The following is a 21,555-nucleotide window of genomic DNA, read 5'->3' as shown; positions in this document are numbered from 1 at the left end:
GTGGGAGGAGCAATTAATTGAGAGATTGAGATATTTCTTTCTAATGTCAAAGTCCAAAGAAGAATTTTTTCATCCACAGAGGGCTTTCTCCCATGCCCTTCCATGTTTTTACTTTCTATTATTTTTGGGCACTAGTTTTCAAATCTAGTACCAGAATAGCAGCATCAGCACCACCAGTGAACTTTATTAAAAATGCAAATACTGGGTCCCATTTCATACTTATCAAATCAGAATCTGGGTGGTGGAGGTCAGCGTTGTTTTAATATACTCTCTGATGATTCTGATGCAGGATAAAGTTTGAGATTTAGCCCAGGGAATTGTTATCAACTGCACTGGCTGTATAAGGGGACATGGCTATTATAGTGGTTTGAATAGTGTGCCCTCAAATTCAGGTCCACCTGGAGTTTCAGAATGTGGTCTTATTTGGAAAAGGTATAATCAGTTAAGTATGTTAAAATCAAATTGCTCTGGCTTTAGAGTGAGCCCTAAATCCAATGACTAGTGTCCTTTTAAGGACAAAGAGATTTTGTCCTAAATCCATTAGGACAAAAGAGACACACTGAGAAGAATGCCTCCTGGAAAGCAAGGCAGAGATTGGAACGACACAGTTGCAAACCACACAATGCCAAGGATTGCTGGAAGCCCCCAGAACCTGTAGAGAGGCACAGATTCTTCCCTAGAGCCTTCAGAGGAAGCATGGCCCTGCCAAAGATTTGATTTCAGATGTCTGGCCCCCAGAACTGTGAGTGAATAAATTTCTCCTGTTTTAAGGACCAACTTTGTAGCAGTTGATTATGGCAACCCTAGTAAATGAACATTAACTATTAAAAACTCTGGCCTAGAAATGGCATGCATCACTTCAGCTTGCACGCCATTGGCTAGAATTAGTCACATGACTTCACCCAACTGCAAGGGAGACCAGGAAATGTGGTCTAGCTGTGTTATATGCCCAGGATGAACTGAGAACCGTAACTTTTGGAGGATATTTACCATCTCTGCCTTAATAATATTTTAAATTATAAAGAAAAATAAATGATTCCATAAATAATTTTGAAAGAATTGATAATCTCTTTAAAGTAATTATTATAATATTAATACTTCAGTAGGGCTTTGAAGAAAATATACATGATTAAGAAAGATTAAAATCATCAACCAGACCTGGTGCTTAAGATCAGTTCAGTTCAGTTCAGTTCAGTCGCTCAGTCGTGTCCGACTCTGCAACCCCATGAATCGCAGCACGCCAGACCTCCCTGTCCATCACCAACTCCCAGAATTCACCCAGACTCACATCCATCGAGTCAGTGATGCCATCCAGCCATCTCATCCTCTGTCGTCCCCTTCTCCTCCTGCCCCTAATCCCTCCTAGCATCAGAGTCTTTTCCAATGAGTCAACTCTTCGCATGAGGTGGCCAAAGTATTAGAGTTTCAGCTTTAGCATCAGTCCTTCCAATGGACACCCAGGACTGATCTCCTTTAGGATGGACTGGTTGGACCTCCTTGCAGTCCAAGGGACTCTCAAGAGTCTTCTCCAACACCACAGTTCAAAAGCATCAATTCTTCGGTGCTCAGCTTTCTTCACAGTTCAACTCTCACATCCATACACGACCACTGAAAAACCATAGCCTTGACTAGACGGACCTTTGTTGGCAAAGTAATGTCTCTGCTTTTGAATATGCTATCTAGCTTGGTCATAACTTTCCTTCCAAGGAGTAAGCGTCTTTTAATTTCATGGTTGCAGTCACCATCTGCAGTGATTTTGGAGCCCAAAAAAATAAAGTCTGACACTGTTTCCACTGTTTCCTCATCTATTTCCCATGAAGTGATGGGACCAGATGCAATGATCTTCGTTTTCTGAATGTTGAGCTTTAAGCCAACTTTTTCATTCTCCACTTTACTTAAGATAGTAAGAAAAAATAGGAACTTTCACCCTCTCTTGGTAAAGTGTAAATATAGTTCCTCTGGTGAGCAGTCTGACGGTGTTTGACAAAATATATAGTAGCATATTCAATTTCTGAACAATCTCAGAGAACTTTTACCCTAAGAAGATGAAATAGAGAAGTATCCTTCAATTGAGAGCTTAGTAATCAAAGCGGAATACATATGTAAATTATCTTATTTTATTGATTTGATGATTGAAATATCCATTTGAAGAAATGGAAAAACTACCTACAACATACTTATGTATGGAAGCACCTTTACAAGGGTGTGTTTGGGGTGAATTCATATAAATATGAAATCCATTCATATTTATATCCATCCATATAAATATTTAATCTCCCTACATGTCTTTTAAGCTATATACCTGCCCATTTATGCTTATACACAAAGTGAAAGACCTACAAATACATTCACTAAAATATTCTAGAGGTTGTCTCCAAGATATGGTGGTCATGTCAGTTGATGTTTCTTTTGAATTACTTTTCTATATTGTTCAAAGTTTTGCCAGTGTATGCATCGCCTGTCCAAAGATCCTGTTTCGATCTAGGCTGTTTGTTTGCTTGTTTAAATGGCATTGGAACTCACTAAAATAGTGTGTCCATTGATGGGTCACAGATGTGAATTATGCTCCAAGGTACATATTTCTCCAGTTTCAGAGCCAATTTGTCTCAGGCTGTCTGTAGCCACTAACCTGGGCATGACCCTCTTCAGAAACTCTCAGAGTGCAGGCCAAAGGACATTAGGTGTAGTGGCACACCCTGAGATCTTGAAAGAAAAGTTAGCACATGCAGCTCAAATATTGTATGGTGAAGATACCTAGGGAAGAGTTTAATCTGTTAAACAGGCTATTTTTCAACAGTGAATGTAAAACACATCTTGGTAGAAAAAGGACTCTGTAGAGATATCAGATCAGTTCTAGTTAAGATACTCAAAGAATGTAGGCAGTCAGCCCAAAGGAGCTTACACAGGTGTGCCTGGTAAGTAAAGTTCAGAGGTTGACCCAAATGGGTGTGACCTCATACATCAGATACATCTATCCATTCTGTGTTTGATGAGATATCCTGGTGGCATGGAAGCCAGCTTCAGGGTGGCTTTCTAATAGATTTTCTGCAAATTGGAACTGGCTTGATATATTTGATATAAAAATTTCCATTGAATTTTAAATCAGTTTGCATTATCACAAGAACTTTCAACATTATATGTGTCAAAAAAGAAAGGGCAGTGCTGTTAGAGTCTTTAAAAATAATTTCTAATGATGTAAATTTTTCAGTGGTTATGGAAAGGGTATTAAATATTTTATCACCTTTCTGTTTGAGCAAAGTTTCTCCTTGATGGTATCTTTCAAGAATTTCGAAGAGATCATCATTAAAAATCTTGATTAGGAAATTTCCTGTGAACATTTCAAATATAAAACCTTACATAAAAATTTTATGTGAGCAGAAGCATGCTCCCAATTTCTTATTTAAATATTTTATTTGAAAGTTTTATAAAAATATTTTTAATATTTCCAAATACTTCATGATTATTTTCTTATTATAATCACTACAACATTCTTATTGCAAATCCCATATGAAAATTCCACATTTTATTTTCTCTGATATCTCTACAAATATTATCAGTTTTTCTGAGTATTATTGTGGTGAGTAGATAGATGTATCATAAGGTGACCTCCACCTGCAATAGCCCCCACTTCTGGTATTCATGTTTTTGATAAATCCTCTCCCCTTGAATGTAGGTAAGACCTGTGGGTTGCTTCTAACCAATAGACTGTGACAATGGATTCCACTTTCATAGTTACGTTACATTATCTGGCAAAAGTGGGATGATGTCACTCTTGTGATTATTTTATGTTATATAAGACCCCATATTGCTAGTGGACTTGCTCTAGAGATTTTATTTTCTGGCTTGATGAGATAAGAAGTCATGTAAAGGAGGCCCATGAGGCAAGTAACTACAGGTAGCTTCTACGAAATGCAAATAGTCTCTGAGAGATGAGGGGTGTTCTAGGAAATGTCTAGGAGCTGAGGGTGGCTTCTAGATGACAGCCAGCTAGAATCCAGGCCTTCAGTCCTGCAGACAGAAGAACCTTCTGTAAACAACGTCAGAAGCAGATTCTTCCTGAGTTGAATCTCTGGGTGAGAATTTAATTTATCAGAACCTGAGCAGATGACCCAGCGAGGCTAACTGTGAGGTGAGAACTGGTTGATGTTTTAAGATGATAAGTTGGGTAATCTGCTACATAGCAATGAAAATAGTTGTGTTGTGAATAGTTGGAAGAAACTGCACTAGATAAGCCTTAGTTACCTATAGGCAAACCATATACGTCAATACCAGTGAAATCCTCTGTTGAGTAAATTTCAGTCCTAAAGTTCAGTGTTCAGTCCTTATTATTACTTTCTATAGAAAAACTTCAGCAGTTTACATGACCATGTGTATCTAAGCATTTGTTGGCATCCCTCATGATTGTATCTCAATAGTCCCTGCATCAGCAATCCTGACTGTTTTTTTCTTCTATATATATATATATATTTTTTTTTTCCTCCATGGATCCCTGTTGCCTGAAATTCGATCACTTTTTCTGCCATTTCCATCCAAGCACTGTGGTCATCTCAGCTGGTCTTTACTGATCTGAGAAAAGCCATTGCTATAACCACTAGTCTTTGCTGTTTCAATGCAAAGATCACTGAAGATTACAGCTCATTTCTGATGCATGTTGTCTAACATGAGGTGTAAGAAGGAAGCAATCTCTCATTAAATATGAAGAGAGATGACTCTGTGTTGTTATATTCAAATAAGGAAATCCCACAAGCTAATCCTATTGGCTAGTAAGTTTCAAGAAATAATGATATATTTTAGCTTACATTTATGTACTTTCTGATTTTTGTTCATGGGCTTCAGATGAAATTGTTGAGATAGGATCAGATTCCAGCTACCATGATATCTAAAGTGGTTCCACATGTGTAGACTGGGGACCACAGACAGTCCCCTGAACCCTCCCAGCGTCGACATGGCTAAAACTGTTTTCATAATAATGCCAAGAAGGTGCTTACCTTTTTATTTCTATCATAAGTACACAAAGTTTTTGTGCATTTTATGTCTCTGTTTAATTCTTTATTAAATATGGAGAGATACAACCGGTGATAGATTTGTAAACTGGCTCACAAAAAACTCCCAATTTTTAACATTTTCAATTCAATTCCATCATGTGAATTTTCTGACCATGGCTGATTTCAAGCTACCAAGTAACATAACTGAATGCAAATTTGAGAAGAAAGGCTCACCAAGAATGAATGACTCTTTTTTTGCTCAGTACGAGCTGACCCCAGCATACTGCTGGCTGTAAACATCATAAACTGAGGATCTTTAGGATCTTCGATAATTTTTAAGAGTCCAAGTAGTCCTGAGATGAGAAAGTTTAAAAAGCACTGTTGTAGAGGTTCTGTTGAAGTTATCACAGAAGCCAGACTCCTTCATTCCTAATTCTCTTGGGAGAAATTCCACTTCTGTAATCTTTTCCACAAACTTCTAAATGTATTTATATCTGTTAACATCCCACTTTTGGTTTGAAATATTTTTCCATTAAGTACCCATAATGAAAATCAGGGAATGGAAAATGTCAGAGGAGGGGTTATCACCAAACCTCACTTTCAAGATGTACTTAGCGCTTACTTTCAGCTAAAAAACATCCCTGTAATATATTGTTGAATATAAAAATTGAACAAGCTCTTCATAAAATTTTGCAAAGTTATCTAATAATTCCTTCCTATAGAAGAGAAAAATGAACATATTCAACCCACTTGGTATCGAATGATTAGCTATAATCCAGACACTGTCCTCTATTCTGGAGAGGCAGTAGGTGATAAAATATACGAAGTCTGTGATCTCTTTGAACTCACATTCTAGTGAGGGAGAACAAAAAGTAGATAAACACACACAGGTAGAATACCGAATATGTAACAGGTAGTGCTACTTGTGAAATTATACACAACTGGGAAAAGGGCCAGTGAATGATGACGCAGGAGGTTATTTTTATGTGTTGATTCAGGAGGAGGATGCAGATAGGGCAAGAGCTGAGCAAAGACCTGAAAGAAGTGATGATATAAATCATGGAGTTAACTGATAGAAACAGAACACAATAGCTCTGAGGTTCAAGCGTGCTTTGTAGGTTTAAGGTTGATATACTGAAGAACACTTAAAGGGGAAGCCTTTGTCATCTAGGAAGATGTGCTTACATTTAGGAATGTGGGTCATTTATAAGTGGAAACAAGGAAATTGACCTTCAGAGAAGCAGAGAAACAGAAGGCCCCAGGCCAGTATGGTCTGAGGTGTGCACACCACAGATACGCACTAGTTGCCATAGCCCTGCAGGCACAGTGATATATTTATTACCACACCCAAGCATCTTCCAGGCAGCCCCATTGCACTGATTCACACTTGGGCCAGGTCACACCAGGATCATACAGCTGTTGATTCCATGACATTAGAAACCTGGGTAAATTGTTCCTACTTACAATACTTCTAGAGCAGTACACATAAACCTGGACAGTCATCCCAACATTTAATATTAATGTTTCCAGATTTGGCCTTTCCAGTGCTGTTACGTTGACTGGGGTTCTGTCTTCCCTTCATCTAGTTTATTTCCTGCTTGCCCATTGGTGTCATTTCAGAAATTGCATCCATGATACCTTCTTTCCTGTTCTTTAAGACATATCAACTGTTTCTAATCATACTCACTACACTCTGTACTTACTCTATTGTTTAACTACTAACCATGTAATGTAATCGAATATTTACATTCTTTATCTCCCACCAGGTTGTAAAATACTTAAAGTTGGTGCATGGAAACAGATTTAAATATGTACTGAGAGTGGGTGCTTAGCTGTGTATTTAACCATTATGTGTTGTGATTTGTAATTTCAAATAATAGATATTACGTTTTATCGAATCCATTATATAACCTTTGGAATAAGCTTTGAGAGAGAAGGTAATTTTGTCCTAGGTCACTCCTTGAGTTTGATAAGAAGTAAAAAAGTGACCAAGGTCTTGAAGCAACTCTATCCATATTTTTTCCCACATTACCAGGCTGTATTATCTCAATAAAGAAATAGGAAAAATATGTTTTAATCCTTTGGTATCACTCTGTTTTTTTAAGAATGCAAATTAAACTATTCTAAAATAGAATAACAAATGCATCTCCTTATCATCATACATCTATAGAGAAGAAAATGGAATATGCTTCTATAAAATGATTTCATATTCTTCATGAAAAATGCTACTGACACATCTATTTTAAGTGCACAATTTCTATTTGTAAAGTAGAATAGGGAGAATTATTTTGAATATTTATCTGTCTACATGTTTTTTTCCTGCTTCAGAACTTTTGATTTTTAAGGTACTGCTTTATTTAACTATATTACTTTCTTTCTATTAGCTATCATTTCATCTCTTCCAGCTATTCCCTTATTTACCACTCGAGATCATAGTCAAAGCTATTTCATGTCAGAATCACAAAACCCTATTCACAACTATATAAACTCTTCATCTGTCAAATTGACAAATTCACATGTAAAAATCTTATTATTTTTCAACACACCCTTCCTTTAGTGAATAATTGCCAGACATTCAAATATATATTGCAGCTAGAAGATGTGAAATGCATTAATTACCACATTTTTGTTCCTTTTTTCAGGTCAACTCTGTTATATTTTGTTTTGACACAAAGGGATCTTTCTTCTTACACTAATATGTAAAACTATTAATTATATGTTGTTATTATACTACGGTACACAGTTGTTAATTCTGTCAGCATGTGGTCATCACCAGCTAAGAGCAGGATAGAATTTTGCACATTTCTTATCAGCATGCTCAGTGTTGGTCTTTTTGTGCTGTTAAAGAAATTAATGCATTGCTTGTGATATGTGCAGAATTGATAACCTTAGTGGTTGATAGGGAGTTACCGATCATTAGACCTCTGAATTGGTATTCAGGATTGGCAAAGTCATTTTCCTCTGTCAGATCTCAAACTTCTCATAAACTTTGTACCTCATTACCATAAGAGATAACAACTGCAAAGAATTTAGTGTCTTGAAAAAGGCAGAGGAAAAGAAGGGGGGGAAACCTAGTCTATGTACAAGTGAGTTGATTTAATAATGGAAGATAACCTCTTTCACTATAATCTCAAAGACTTCCTGTTTCTTCAATCATTTGTTATGCTATCTTGCCTATTTTTTTCCCACTTCTGTTTCCCATATCTCAACATTATCTAGAAGCTTATGTTAAAGGATTAATTCATATTTGTATTTCATCAATTACGTTTGTAAACATTCTAAGACACTTACATGTGTGTATGTATGATGGATTAATAAGCAAGTTATTATACATCCAATCTGATCATGGAAATAAGACATGGCCACTAAAAGAATCAGTAATGAGACTCTATTTGAGGGGAGATATTGAATACAGAAATAGATTTAAGGGACTAGATCTGATAGACAGTGTACCTGATGAACTATGGACAGAGAGTCATGACATTTTACAGGAGACAGGAATCAAGACCATCCAGATGGAAAAGAAATGCAAAAAAGCAAAATGGCTGTCTGAGAAGGCCTTACAAATAGCTGTGAAAAGAGAACTGAAAAGAAAAGGAAAAAAGGAAAGATATAAGCATCTGAATGCAGAGTTCCAAAGAATAGCAAGGAGAGATAAGAAAGCCTTCCTCGGCGATCAATGCAAAGAAAAAGAGGAAAAAAACAGAGTGGGAAAGACTAGAGATCTCGTCAAGAAAATTAGAAATACCAAGGGAATATTTCATGCAAAGATGAGCCTGATAAACGACAGAAATGGTATGGACCTAACAGAAGCAGAAAATATTAAGAAGAGGTGGCAAGAATACACAGAAGAACTGTACAAAAAAGATCTTCACGACCCAGATAATCACGATGCTGTGATCACTGACCTAGAGCCAGACATCCTGGAATGTGAAGTCAAGTGAGTCTTTGAAAGCATCACTAAGAGCAAAGCTAGTGAAGGTGATGGAATTCCAGTTGAGCTCTTTCAAATCCTGAAAGATGATGGTGTGAAAGTGTTGCACTCAATATGCCAGCAAATTTGGAAAACTCAGCAGTGGCCACAGGACTGGAAAAAGGTCAGTTTTCATTCCAATCCCAAAGAAAGGCAATGCCAAAGAATGCTCAAACTACCGCACAATTGCACTCATCTCACATGCTAGTAAAGTAATGCTCAAAATTCTCCAAGCCAGGCTTCAGCAATACATGAACCGTGAACTTCCTGATGTTCAAGCTGGTTTTAGAAAAGGCAGAGGAGCCAGAGATCAAATTGCCAACATCCACTGGATCATCGAAAAAGCAAGAGAGTTCCAGAAAAACATCTAGTTCTGGTTTATTGACTATGCCAAAGCCTTTGACTGTGTAGATCACAATAAACTGTGGAAAATTCTGAAAGAGATGGGAATACCAGACCACCTGACCTGCCTCTTGAGAAACCTATAAGCAGGTCAGGAAGCCACAGTTAGAACTGGACATGGAACAACAGACTGGTTCCAAATGGGAAAAGGAGTATGTCAAGGCTGTATATTGTCACCCTGCTTATTTAACTTATATGCAGAGTACATCATGAGAAACGCTGGGCTGGAAGAAGCACAAGCTGGAATCAAGATTGCTGGGAGAAATATCAATAACCTCAGATATGCAGATGACACCACCCTTGTGGCAGAAAGTGAAGAGGAACTAAAAAGCCTCTTGATGAAGATGAAAGAGGAGAGTGAAAAAGTTGGCTTAAAGCTCAACATTCAGAAAACAAAGATCATGGCATCTGGTTCCATCACTTCATGGGAAATAGATGGGGAAACAGTGGAAACAGTGTCCGACTTTATTTTTGGGGCCTCCAAAATCACTACAGATGGTGATTGCAGCCATGAAATTAAAAGATGCTTACTCCTTGGAAGGAAAGTTATGACCAAGCTAGATAGCATATTCAAAAGCAGAGACATTACTTTGCCAACAAAGGTCCATCTAGTCAAGGCTACGGTTTTTCCAGTGGTCATGTATGTATGTGAAAGTTGGACTGTGAAGAAGGCTGAGTGCCGAAGAATTGATGCTTTTGAACTGTGGTGTTGGAGAAGACTCTTGAGAGTCCCTTGGACTGCAAGGAGATCCAACCAGTCCATTCTAAATGAGACCATTTCTGGGTGTTCATTGGAAGGATTGATGCTAAAGCTGAAACTCCAATACTTTGGCCACCTCATGTGAAGAGTTGACTCATTGGAAAAGACCCTGATGCTGGGAGGGATTGGGGGCAGGGGGAGAAGGGGACAACAGAGGATTAGATGGCTGGATGGCATCACCGACTCGATGCACATGAGTTTGAGTGAACACTGGGAGTTGGTGATGGACAGGGAGGCCTGGTGTGCTGCAATTCATGGTGTTGCAAAGAGTCAGACATGACTGAGCGACTGAACTGAACTGACTGAATAGTGAACAAAGACTTCATCTTATTGAGTAGTTTCATAATAAATTGTGGAGAGGAATAACCATATGTTGGCTGGGTATTTTGCAGAGAAAAGTATATATAAGCAGAAAGCATTTTAACATCAATATAGAACAGTCTTATGGACTCTATGGGAGAGGGAGAGGGTGGGAAGATTTGGGAGAATGGCATTGAAACATGTAAAATATCATGTATGAAACGAGATGCCAGTCCAGGTTCGATGCACGATACTGGATGCTTGGGGCTAGAGCACTGGGACGACCCAGAGGGATGGTATGGGGAGGGAGGAGGGAGGAGGGTTCAGGATGGGGAACACATGTATACCGGTGGCGGATTCATTTTGATATTTGGCAAAACTAATACAATTATGTAAAGTTTAAAAATAAAATAAAATTAAAAAAAAATCCTAATAAGACTTTGAAGGCAAGATCAAATAATTATTAAAGTATGATAAAGTTATTAGTATTAAGGGCAGAGAGGGAGGTAATAGATCAAAGTGAGCCCAGATTTATTGAATAAAATGTTTAGATTCTAATTGGTAAGGAAATGTCATTTTTTGAAATTTTTAAAGAAAAGAATGAAGTGAAGTGAAGTGAAGTCGCTCAATCGTGTCCAACTTTTTGTGACCCTATGGACTGTAGCCCGCCAGGCTCCTCTGTCCATGGGATTTTCCAGGCAAGAGTGCTGGAGTGGGTTGCCATTTCCTTCTCCAGGGGATCTTCCTGACCCAGGAATTGAACCCGGGTCTCCCGCATTGCAGGCAGACGCTTTACCATCTGAGCCACCAGGGAAGCCTGGTGAAGAAAAGAATAGATGTAATCAAAGATTTGCTTTATTTACTGAAGTATATTACAAGGAACATAGAACTGGCATTTGGGAATTAATGTATCTTTCTCTAAATAGATGGGTGAAATTATGTAATTTATTTAAGGGTACAGTGTACTTAATGTACTTAATGCTCTATGCTTAGGAAGTGAGTTATGTAAAACAAGGCAAGAAGATATTATTTTTCAAATAAAGATATCTATGTCCATCTGAAGACAGATTCAATGGCTATTTGAATGGAAACACCTCAAGAACGTACTAGTGGATACACCACATTCAACTTAGTTTTGAAAGCCAGAATCATAGGAATGGCTCCCCCTTACCCAAAGATCATGGAATCTGTCCTCCCCTCCTCATGGATATTTTCATCAATTGATGATGATAACGTACACCCTGAACATTCTTTGTATTGAATAACAGAGGAAATACAGGTGGAGAAATATTTTACCATTTCTCGGCCCCTTACAATTTGACAGTTTCAACGACCCAGGTTCAGACAGATTAGTCAACCTCAGTGCCTTCTTCATACCGCCATCCTGGAAGTTATGACCTGGTGAAGCAGATTGTACATGCTCCCTGCTGCTGCTGAGTTGCTTCAGTCGTGTCCGACTCTGTGTGACCCCATAGACAGCAGCCCACCAGGCTCCCCCGTCCCTGGGATTCTCCAGGCAAGAACACTGGAGTGGGTTGCCATTTCCTTCTCCAATGCATGAAAGTGAAAAGTGAAAGTGAAGTCACTCAGTCGTGTCTGACTCTTCGCGACCCCATGGACTGTAGCCTACCAGGTTCCTGCGTTCATGGGATTTTCCAGGCAAGAGTACTGGAGTGGGGTGCCATCGCCTTCTCCAGACATGCTCCCTACAAGGAGGAAAATCTCCCTCGTAAGAGTAAGAGTATTAAAAATGTGCTGGATCAGGGATTTCCCTGCTGGTCCAGGGGTTAGGACTTCCCTTTCCAATGCAGAGGGTGTGGATTCAGTCCCTGGTTGCGGAGCTCAGTTCCCACATGATTCCCAGCCAGGAAAAAAAAAAAAAAAAACTAAAACAGAAGCAGTATTGTAGCAGATTCAGGAAAGACTTTAAAATGGTCAACATCAAAAAATATTAAAAAAAATACTGGATCATATATATTGTAATAGAGATCTGATCCTTTTTATTCCATTGATTGGATTATGTAAGGGGCTAGGTAGAGATTAAAAAATTTACTCCCAGTCTGCTTGTATTTCAGAGCTTGATTCTATGTGATTTCCTCAAGGTGGCTTTCTCCAATCCTAAAGTGTATTGTCAGTACCTTTATGATGAAATCTCAGGATCTTTAATGGGCTCATTTGTGCTATGATTTCTAACAGGGTGATTGGCTGCATTATATCTCATACTCTATGGTTATTAAATAATATGTCCCCCGAACATTCTTTGTATTGAATGCCAGAGGAAATACAGGCTGAAAATACTGTTTTATGAAAACCAGATTTTTGGTATTGTTTAGTCCCTAATTTGTGTCTGACTGCTTATAACCCCATGGGCTGTAGCCCATCAGCTTCCTCTGTCCATAGCATTTTCCAGGCAAGAATACTGGAGTGGGTGACCACTTCCTTCTCCAGGGGATCTTCCCAACCCAGGGATCAAACCCATGTTTCCTACATTGGCAAGTAGGTTCTTTACTACTGAGCCACCAGGGATGGTCATGATAACCAGACAGCTGAATCTGTTGCCTTAGCAGCCATAGTATTATCATCAGCAAAATTATTACATCTACTCATCTTATGAAGTGTTGGTCTGGATAGATGGGTTAGGCCAAGGTGACAACAAGCCCTGACTTTCTGTGTTTCCATCACATAAATTCTGATGAATCTGAGCAACACTCCAAGGTATGTTATCTTCTCTGGAGTGGCTTGGTAATTCAAGTTTACAAAGACAACATGGGGACGTTCCAGTAATTGCTATGGGAGGGGAAGAGAGAGGAGCAGTAACACTGCAGCGGTTAAGTCATTTGACCTAGAAGGGACACATGTCTCTTCCACTCACAGAACATTTGGCAGAACAAGCCATGTAGTCTTTCCTCTCATCAGGGGAAGTGTGTTCTTCCATGTTTCCACCAGCTGGAGAAAACTGGCTAGTGGTGTCATCATAGGTGAGGTTTTAATGAAAGTTATCTAACAGTGTCTTTCAAACTGTCAAATTCAGAGGACAGACACCAGATCTTACACCATTCTTGATATTTTGTGGTCAAATATGTGTAAATTTTAATGAATATATTTAATCTTTTTTTTTTTATTCACAGCATAGGACAATGTTAGAAATAGTTTGAAATAGGTGTCAATCTGTATTTTTCACCTGGCCCTGTTTACTATACTTTATCTGTACCTGGATTCTAAACTTTAGCTAGGAGGTAGGTGCTTCAATATGAGAATGGATCACCCTGCCCCCAGTGATCTGGGTCAGGTGTGCACATAGTTGATTTTTGATTGGCTAATAGTGTTTGGCAATCAATAATTAAAATTCTAGTATAAAAAGTTTCTATAGATACTCAAGCATGGAAACTGAAATAAGCACAAGATAAAGGAATGGGAAGTTAGAAAATCCTGTTGTATACAATTCTGATATGAAATCAATATAATATAGCATACTTATGCTATACTATTAAATAATTACAATTAGACTACTGCAGTGGAGATTATGCTGCATTTTAAGTACAGTATTTCCTTTATTCTAAGATGCCACTGTTTTGTGATATACTATATTTTTTTAAGAGTTTAGAAAAAGAAGCAGTTTATATTAAGTGTAATTATAAAAACAATGAATTCAGAAAATTCTAAAATGCTGTATTTTTAGATATAAGAAAAGTTTTAGAATATAGAAAGCACAGATATCTGACTTAATTTCTCATGCAAAATATTTTCCTAATCATATTGTATTTTTATGCATTTTTGGATCAATTTTAATTTGCATGACTGTTGAAATAAATTAGATGAGAAAAGAAAATCGGCATACATTTCCTATAAAAGTCAGAAAATTTGCATCAGTTTGAATTCTTGCATGTCTATCCTAGGAGAAAAGTATCATTAGTAATCTCATTTAGCAAGTGAAGAAATAGGTTTGGAAAAGATGAAGCCTTTGCTCAAGTTCATGTAACTTTAAGTGGCAGGACCAGGGCGCTAACCAGTGCAGCCTTAATCTATCAACTGCTCTGTGTTTTTTCCATTAACCAGGTGAAGTGATGGCAATTTGCAAGTAACATCTTGCCTATGCTTTCCTCAATACACATTTACACCCACAGACCACTGCCCTGTCTCTTAGGCACTGTGTGTGTGAGTGAGCACGTGCGTGTGTTTTCATATATTCAGTACAAGAATTGTAATATTTAGTTCTTATTCAAACCAGTTTGTTTGATAAAAGTTCTAGGGTGAAAATGTTAAAAACTGACAGCATCTTTAGGTCAAAGGATAATTACAGTGAGAGATTAGTCACATTCTACCAGGTTAAGATGCCAATCTGGACTGAGAAGTTGCTCACAATTTTTCTCTGATTCTCTCATTAGGATAATGGTTCAGAAGCATTGCTGTTGTTATGACTGATGATTATTATCTATACATTTCTCCACATCTCTCAGTTTTGCCTTGGATCAAGTTAAAATAACACAAACTGTGCATTTGAACCATATAGTTTTGACACAGTAAAAACAATGGTGTTGCACTGTTGTCTTACGATGAGGTGTTTTGCAAGAAACATTTTTATTAAAATAATCTATGGAAAGATATTTTCTTCCATTATATTTAGTATCATATTTTAAGGACCCAAGGGAGAAATTTCCCTATCTCTTTTGGATTCTATACATAGGATAATGTTTTTAATCTTATTTATTGTTATGGATTCATGTAATTGATATGGCTTCTCCTATGGGGCCCACTCAAGTGTTACCTTGATGGTTTTCTCAAATGTCAACTCATAAGAAGAATATTTCTTTCTTTTTTTTTTAAGAAGAATATTTCTTAATCATTCATAAAGTAGTACTTCCACCCATCTGGTCCTAGAACTATTACTTGCTTATTCTATTGTTTTTCTCTTTATCACATGTAATCAATTAGATGTTTTTATATATATCTCTCTTCCTTCACTAAATAAGCTCCATCAAGGACTTTGCCATTTATTCATTATTTTATACCCAATGGGAAGCATAGTTCCTGAGATGCAATAGCAACTTATGAGTAAATGAATGTATGAATAAGCATGTATAATTTTTGTTTATCTGACCGTAATTTCTAAACTAGAATAGACAATGCTTCCTAAAGCCATCAGTGTCTTTTTTCTCAATGAGCAGTGAAAATTCTTTGTATGATACGATAATGATGGATACATGCCATTAAACATTTGTCCAAACTCATAGAATGTACAACAGGAAGAATGAACTGTAACTGTAACTGAAGATTCATCAACTGCAACAAAAATTGTAACACATGTACCACTTTGATGGGAAGATGTTGACATGGGGGATGCTATATTTATTTATTTATTATTCTGATTTATTTGCAACAAATCAGAACTATAAAGAAAAAAAATAAAACCCAAGATGTTTTCAGAAAAGTTGTTAATGAATTTCAAAGTAATGATAAACAAAAATATGAGTTAGATGGAAAAGGAAGATTAATGACAAGAAAGGAGGTGTGAGGGGAAAAATAGTAATCGGCATTAAATGTAGCACATTATGAATTATACATTTCACAATCAAACTTGCCTCATTTGCTGACCTGTGTGATAGAACTTAAATTTTTGAAATGAAGGAAAAGAGGTGAGCACTCAGGATATCAAGAATAAGGATCATAACACTAAAACCAAATGCCTGGGAGAAACAATTTTTTAAGCTACATTAAATGTATCCTATTTAATTCTTCCAACCACATTGTATAACAATTAATTTTACTGGCCTGAGACTTTGTACTAGTATATACAGTACCTCTTTTGGTATCTGTGACCCCTCTGGAATCATTAAGTATATGTAGTGACCAAGGCATTATAAATGTCTTTTAATACAAGTTCATTTATTACTTGTCCCAAATAAGGGGACACAAATTCATCATTCTTTCCTTGATTCCTTTCCTTTATTACTCCACATGCATGTCTTTGGGAGTTATCCACTCCCTAGGATCTGTTTGCTATGTATGTGCATATGAAACTACCCTGGCCCTCTCTTTTGGAATTATTTCAGAAATATATATCCAGCTGCCAACTGAATATCTGTTTTTATCTCCCACATATTTAAACCCAATGCTTCCTAACCCAGTATCCATTCCCTTTCCCTCTCTACCTTCTTTTTTTTTTTTTTTTCAGATCAACATCTTACATTTTATAATACACTCACAAATTTTTACAGAAATTTCACGTTTACAAGTACAAAAAGGCCAAGAACCTCGAAGAATTGAAGTAACTGTATCGTCAACTACGTTCAGTAGAGTTAATACTGTTGTCCCTGTTTTTCATCTTCTAAATCCAGAAGGGAACTGTGAATCCATCCCCCATGTGGACTCCACTTTCAGAAGCTGGAGACTGGGTGTAGTTCTGCACACGATTGGGTTTCAACAGAGCTGAACTGAGATTCCATCGTGTTCCAGGCCAGATCGGCCAGAAGAAAGTCATCCATTGCTGTCTGAGTTTCATTGCTGGTGAAGAATAAGCTTCCCAAAGTTTCGAAGCCAGAGTTCATGGTCTGTGTTTTGGCACTGTTCAACTGAACTTTGCTTTCCAGGGCAGGCAGGTTTGTTTTTTTTTTTTAATTTAATTTAATTTTATTTATTTTTCTTTTTTTTAAATTTTATTTTATTTTTAAACTTTACATAATTGTATTAGTTTTGCCAAATATCAAAATGAATCCACCACAGGTATACATGTGTTCCCCATCCTGAACCCTCCTCCCTCCTCCCTCCTCATATCATCCCTCTGGGTCGTCCCAGTGCACTAGCCCCAAGCATCCAGTATTGTGCATCGAACCTGGACTGGCAACTTGTTTCTTACATGATATTTTACATGTTTCAATGTCATTCTCCCAAATCTTCCCACCCTCTCCCTCTCCCACAGAGTCCATAAGACTGTTCTATACATCAGTGTCTCTTTTGCTGTCTCGTACACTGGGTTATTGTTACCATCTTTCTAAATTCCATATATATGCGTTAGTATACTGTATTGGTGTTTTTCCTTCTGGCTTACTTCACTCTGTATAATAGGCTCCAGTTTCATCCACCTCATTAGAACTGATTCAAATGTATTCTTTTTAATGGCTGAGTAATACTCCATTGTGTATATGTACCACTGCTTTCTTATCCATTCATCTGCTGATGGACATCTAGGTTGCTTCCATGTCCTGGCTATTATAAACAGTGCTGTGATGAACATTGGGGTACACGTGTCTCTTTCCCTTCTGGTTTCCTCAGTGTGTATGCCCAGCAGTGGGATTGCTGACTCATAAGGCAGTTCTATTTCCAGTTTTTTAAGGAATCTCCACACTGTTCTCCATAGTGGCTGTACTAGTTTGCATTCCCACCAACAGTGTAAGAGGGTTCCCTTTTCTCCACACCCTCTCCAGCATTTATTGCTTGTAGACTTTTGGATCGCAGCCATTCTGACTGGCGTGAAATGGTACCTCATAGTGTTTTGATTTGCATTTCTCTGATAATGAGTGATGTTGAGCATCTTTTCATGTGTTTGTTAGCCATCTGTATGTCTTCTTTGGAGAAATGTCTATTTAGTTCTTTGGCCATTTTTTGATTGGGTCATTTATTTTTCTGGAGTTGAGCTGTAGGAGTTGCTTGTATATTTTTGAGATTAGTTGTTTGTCAGTTGCTTCATTTGCTATTATTTTCTCCCATTCTGAAGGCTGTCTTTTCACCTTGCTAATAGTTTCCTTTGATGTGCAGAAGCTTTTAAGGTTAATTAGGTCCCATTTGTTTATTTTTGCTTTTATTCCCAATATTCTGGGAGGTGGGTCATAGAGGATCCTGCTGTGATGTATGTCAGAGAGTGTTTTGCCTATGTTCTCCTCTAGGAGTTTTATAGTTTCTGGTCTTATGTTGAGATCTTTAATCCATTTTGAGTTTATTTTTGTGTATGGTGTTAGAAAGTGTTCTAGTTTCATTCTTTTACAAGTGGTTTACCAGATTTCCCAGCACCACTTGTTAAAAAGATTGTCTTTAATCCATTGTATATTCTTGCCTCCTTTGTCAAAGATAAGGTGTCCATACGTGCGTGGATTTAGCAATGGAGATTCCGTCAGTCTGGGTCTCTGTGTCAGATGAATCAGTACTCATGGAAAAGCTGTAGTGTTTCAGGATACTTCCCAGTGGCAGACAAGGGCTACTGTATAAAAAGAAGTTCAGGTCTGTCTGTGAGTATGTGTCAAACATCACAAGGCCTAAGAAGCTAGAATTCCCCTACAACTGTAGGCCTGGGCAGAAGGGTCTGCAAGGAAGAAGTCAGTTTGGGTTTCTATGTCCAGCAACTCCAAGACTGGCTCAGTGGTCATGATGCTAAGCTCACTCTCCTTGGTTTGCGTCTGTATATTTGAGGTTGAAAAGAACTCTTCGATATCAAAATCAATTGCAGGATTCTGGGTCAGATGGGACCTGGGTGTCAGGTCCAGTGTTTGTGTCAGACAAAAGACTACGATTGTCCAGCGTCTGACCAGGTAGGTTACTTGACAAGATGTTTTCTAGATCACTTAGTAAATCCATGGTTTGGGTCTGATTATCTGTCCTGTTCTGTGACGAAAGCATACTATTTGGTGCACTGAAGTTTATTACTGGTGTGGATTTCTCAATATCTTGGGTTAAAGTTTTAGGGTGGTTCTGAGGTAACAAGTCATGCATGAGTTACAGTCTCTGCTTCTAAGCTGCTCCTTATAATATTGTCTGTAGACATACCATATGATGAATGGACACTTTCAAAAATGTCTCCACACATTACAGCTTGGTCCATCTGTACTGGGTCATCTGCTGGACTTTGCATTCCACTGGTCTGAGTTTCTCTGGAGATCCCACCTGGCTTAAAACTGGCATCTATAAATGCATCAGTCTGAGCAGTGATGGATGAGGTTACCTTAGAACTGGGCAAAAAGTCTGAGTTTGAACACTAATGGGAAGGGAAACCTGGGAACCAAATGTCAAATCAGTTTGCGAACAGGACGCCAAAGAGGAGTCAGGGCTGGCCCACTGTGCAGACAAGCATGAACTGTGGTGTGGTGCAGGACAGGTCTGTCTGCACATTGATGGAAGACATGCTGTTCTTCTGACATGTGTTCCCGAGTTCTTGTAACGGGCTAAATGGACTTTTACCCAAGTTCACTTGAATACCTGTGCTAATCGGCTCAACAGCAACAGGATTTACAACTTTTGAAAGAGGGAGGCTCTCCTTGAGAGAGCAGGCTTCCGAATCCAGGCCGAGGATCAAGGTTCCAATGGACAAGGGCAGTAAGTGCACGGCACCGGGGGCAGAGCCCTGATGATCGACACCCAACACTACAGGCTGGGCTGAGGAGTCGGCTGTAGGCATAAAGACAGGCACAGGAGAAAACTGCATGATGGGGAGTTTAACCAAAGCCACTTTGGGCTTTGGTAAAAGCAACTTCTGAGGGTACCGTGGAGCTGCTGCAAGAGTCTGTTGTTTGGCATTAGAGCTGCAAGAGTCTTCAAACAAAGCCACCAGCTTTATTTCTGAAGTTCGTAGTTCTGGAGCGTCTGGTTGGTGAACTGGTTGGTTGCTCAGTGATTCAACGGTCTTCCTGGACAGCTTCCGGCTGCGCAGGCAGCTTTTCATTTTCCTTTCCTTACTAGGTGGATCCCTGGGTTCTGCAGGGATCTCATGGCCAGTTCTGTAGATGTGGGACTGTAACGCAGTGCTGCAGGCATAGGGACAGCCACACGTGCACTGGAAGGTCTTGCCACAATCCTCTGCATGTCTTTTCAAGTCCCATTCCGTGCCATACGAATTGCTACGCTTACTACATTTATGCTTCTTTTCAGCATGCATTTTCATAAAGTGCTATTTTACGAGAGAAAGTTGAGAAATTGGTCTGTCAGGGCCTCTAGGGCATCCTTCAATTGGACAACAGTAGAATTTCGGTACAGTTTTCAAATCTTTTCTTACTGTTTTGGATTTACTGTGCCATCCTGCAGGCGGTGGCTCTTGACCAGGTGCATGTTGAGCGCGGGGCTGTTGGGCAGGATCTTGCTGCAGCCGCGCACCTTGCACAGGATGTTGGTCCCCAGGGCCCAGGAAGCTCACTCACTGACCGCTGGATGAGCTCCCGGGCCGACGGCGCCGAACCCGCGGGCTGCTGCCTTGCCGGCGACGGTCGCGGCCTCAGCCTCCCTGGGGGTGGGGGGTGGGGCACCCACAGGCCAGAGGCGGCGGCTCCCCTCTCGGCCGCCGGGACTGCCGGGGCCCCCGAGGCGAGAGCCGCGGGATCCGCCGCCGCCGCCTCAGAGGCCGCCATGGCTCTGGCCCCTCTCTACCTTCTTGTTCTTCACTGTTACCTGAGTACACGGAACCACCATCATCTAATTGTTCAAATTAGAAATATGAATGTATTTTGTGACTACTCTCTCCTCCTTATAATCATGTCTTGTTGTTTAGTCACTAAGTTGCATCGGGTTCTTTTGCAACCCTATGGGCTGTAGTCTGGCAGGATCCTCTGTACATGGGATTTCAGGCAAGAATACTGGAGAAGGTTGTCATTGCCTTCTCCAGGGGATCTTCCATCCCAGAGATCAAAACCATATCTCCTGCATTGCAGGCAGATTCTTTACCACGGAACCACCTGGGAAGCCCATAAAATCTGCCGCTGCTGCTGCTGCTAAGTCGCTTCAGTCGTGTCCGACTCTGTGTGACCCCATAGACGGCAGCCCACCAGGCTCCCCAGTCCCTGGGATTCTCCAGGCAAGAACACTGGAGTGGGGTGCCATTTCCTTCTCCAATGCATGAAAGTGGAAAGTGAAAGTGAAGTCGCTCAGTATGTCTAGTAAACTATAAATTCTTGTGCATTCCCTAACCTACATGTGGTCAAACAATTTTTCCTCCACTCTATCATTTCCCCTTTCATATTAATAACTTAATTAAAACACTTGAAAATCCCCCTTTGATTCCTTCTTTTCTCTCTCCCCTTTATTTAGCCTCCAAAAGAATCTTTCTGAAACAAGAATCTGATATTTTCACTCACCTGTATAAAACCTACCAATGGCTATCCATTTACCTTAGTATAAAGCATATAGTTTTCTTTGCCTATTTTTTAAAGAATTAAGGTAAG

The 21,555-nt window shown here is 39.1% G+C and overlaps 1 pseudogene; it reads right to left on the bottom strand.

Moving 5' to 3' along the window:
- Positions 1 to 16,780: 16,780 nt before the first annotated feature.
- LOC113904709 lies at positions 16,781 to 20,745 on the bottom strand (annotated as a pseudogene).
- Positions 20,746 to 21,555: the final 810 nt, after the last annotated feature.

The sequence above is a fragment of the Bos indicus x Bos taurus genome, chromosome 15 (assembly GCF_003369695.1).
Source record: "Bos indicus x Bos taurus breed Angus x Brahman F1 hybrid chromosome 15, Bos_hybrid_MaternalHap_v2.0, whole genome shotgun sequence".
In the NCBI taxonomy this organism is placed as follows: Eukaryota; Metazoa; Chordata; class Mammalia; order Artiodactyla; family Bovidae; genus Bos; species Bos indicus x Bos taurus.
Note: the sequence above shows the minus strand (reverse complement) of the source record. Positions and strands in the feature narration are given on the sequence as shown.